Below are 3,139 nucleotides of genomic sequence, written 5' to 3'. Positions count from 1 at the left end.
CATTTCCTAAACGGCCTTTCTTTTACAAATTTTGGCTTTTTTGTGTCTCAAGGTCATCTCTTTTGGATCCTCTTCCGAAATTCTTCATATTTTTTGGAAGTTTTCTTTATCACACATTTACAAATGAGGGTGTTTAGGGTATCCACTGAAACAATCGCTATACTCCTTGGGGGTATAAGTAAGGTATCTTGACACGACAAGAAATAGGGTTTTTAGCAATAACATTTTTCGTCGTTAAAAGTCCATTTATCCTTACAAACGATTTATAGAGATGACATATCGTCTATTGCTTGTGGTCAAACTTTTTATCGCTAAAGACGCGTCGTCGAAACTCACTTTTCTTGTAATGTCGGTAGGATATACCAGATCGTCCCATTTGATTTGGTTTAATATATTGAAATTTAAAATGGAATGATTACAATTTTAATAAATGACAATGCATCAAAATACAATGAAATTTGTAATATTTTCTCATTTAGTCTAACGAATAATATTTTCTCAATCAAATAACAAAGTTCCGTAACCAGTTTGATCAATATGCCCGTTGATCTTGTGGCATTTGATAGAATAGATGCCAAGTTGTCAAATTGTATTGCAAAAATGATTAGATGGATGACAGGTAAGTCTATTTGTGATTCTCTCCACGTAATCAATCTTTTTTATATTATCACATCATCAAATGTTACAATATTAACAGTTGTATGATGTAAATGGATAAAAACGATTTATTACAATAAACATGACCTAATGCAAACTCTCTTCTATTTTTATACTTTTTACCCTTTAATAAAACATGTTAAAATATAGAATGTTTCAGTTGAAGACAAGCGAATCACGTCACCAATCAATTTGTGACACATACCATACGACATTAATAGTGTTGTACGTATTCAAACATGACACACCTCAACATAGACTTGTATCTTTCGTCTTTCATAAACAACAAGAAATAAAATCTGTTTTTATATTTTAATAAAACCAAAGAAATTCAAGAAATTCATCGGGGCATCTTTTCTTTTAACAATTATATTGTAATTTTTTTAAATAAAATATCAAAAATTAAAATCTCTGAAAAAATTACTTCCAACTACACACATTCATTATTTTTTAATGATTCAAATATCGTTCATATTATTAAATATTTTTTATAAATTCATCGTCTCAATATAGTTTAAGAGACTTTATAAACAATTAAAATGCATTCAATATCTTTGAAGGAGATAATAAAAAATAACAAACCACAAGGGTTGTGGCTTAAGGTTTTAGGGGATGTGGTGGAATATCCATCTACCAAGGGTTCGATTCCGAACGTATACAATAATTGTGATCATTGAGTTTTATCAGGATTGATCTTGCAATCATAATTTAGCGGGATTAGTTCAAACATAGTTTTGGAAACTATTCTGAAAATAAAAAATAATATAAATTTCTTTTTCAGTTTTAAAGATTTCTTTAAATTTGAATATTTCTTTCATCTGTTAGAAAGAAAAAACTTCATAATCTCTACTTTAATATAAAGATCGAAGATACTTAAATATCTAACTTAATTGTTGTTATTTTTAATTCTTACACTATAATGATTAAGATTTAAATTCCATACCGAACATTATCTAAACATTTAAAAGAACCATGTTGGGACTAGGTCAACGTCAATCACCCATCTCTCGGATTTGTGGTATCATGTTATTAAATGTTATCATTTTTGTTTGTATGTTAGGTTACTTTCTTTGATAGAAACGACCGTTGTAAACTAATTTTAGATTGTAAATTGAGAAATAAGAAGAGTACGACACGTACTTCAATTGTTTATATTTATCTTGAACAATGAAAGTGAACATTTCGTAAACTGTTCATGATGAATGATACACCATTTCTAGTGAATAATACAATATTCATGATGAATAATCAGTGAACGTATGGGACACGTGACGCTAAGGGCGGACCTACTAGGACCAAGCGGGATCTTGTACACCCGCTCACTTGATTATTACAAGAGAAAAAAAATTAGGCATTATAAAGATGTACCCGCTTGATTTTGAGAGTCTTTGATATATTTTAAAACCTAGTTTGTAACATAAATTTAAGTTGAGTGGGATTGCTAAGTTGTCCCGACTAAAGCTCCACTTTGTTGGATTTCTTGGCTTTCTATCCTTACTTGTAACAAATACGTAATTTTTTTGATTCACAACTGTAGAAACATAGCTCATGCTCCAAAATTACATTGAATACTCTATTAATTTTATCTTCATTTTTAATTTTGTTTCCATAATGGATTTCAGCTAAAAACACGTCGGACGTAAAACACGGTCTTGGGTTTTACTCAAAAGGTCAACGTCGATTCAATTTGAAAAAAGTTATTATCTCCGAAGTCGACATAGTTGACTTTCCCCCAAATCAAATTAACCGTGCCACTTTTCCCTCCTATCAAAATCCATTTGATCCATCTTAAAAGTACACTCGTTCAAAAAAATCACGAACTCGCCACTGGCCCACGTATAACAAACTCTCCTTTATCTCTCAGTTCACAACCTGAAACTAGCTTACAATCGAACCCTACCCTTAAAAAAGTTACAAAAAGTAGATCTCTTGAAAATCGACGTATATGACACACAAAAACCAATTAAATCAAATATAAATGCATGTAATAATAAACTAAAATCCCATTAAATTTAGTTATGAAAATGAGTAAATAAATAAAGAGCTTGAGGAGTCCCTTTCCAAAATCAAAGCTCCATCAAACAACACAAACTCCTATTAAGGGGATGCTGTTAACTCCCCTTTTTATTGCATAAGAAGTTTTAAAATAAAGATAGTCAACGGAAATTTCATAAAGTTGTATCATAGAACAAAATGATGACATGCATAAAGACTCGATATAATTTTGATTATGACAAGACAAATAATTTGGTGACACTTAATGCTTACTGAATTTGTCTTTTTATGCCAAAGCTTATAAAATACAATATTACTTTTATTATCAAATTATTTGTTATTATAAGTATTTTCTTATATTATATTTGGAACTTCCTCAATGAGGAAAGCCACATATTTGTGGCGAATGAGGGTACACGTAGGTGATATATATATGTGTGGAGAGCACCCCCCACGTAGGTGATATAGAGCCGTACGGGGGGTGGGG

The sequence above is a fragment of the Cynara cardunculus genome (genome assembly GCF_001531365.2).
Source record: "Cynara cardunculus var. scolymus isolate 2C chromosome LG 5, CcrdV1, whole genome shotgun sequence".
NCBI classification, from domain to species: Eukaryota; Viridiplantae; Streptophyta; class Magnoliopsida; order Asterales; family Asteraceae; genus Cynara; species Cynara cardunculus.
The sequence above is the reverse complement of the archived record's forward strand: the minus strand, read 5'-3'. Positions refer to the sequence as shown.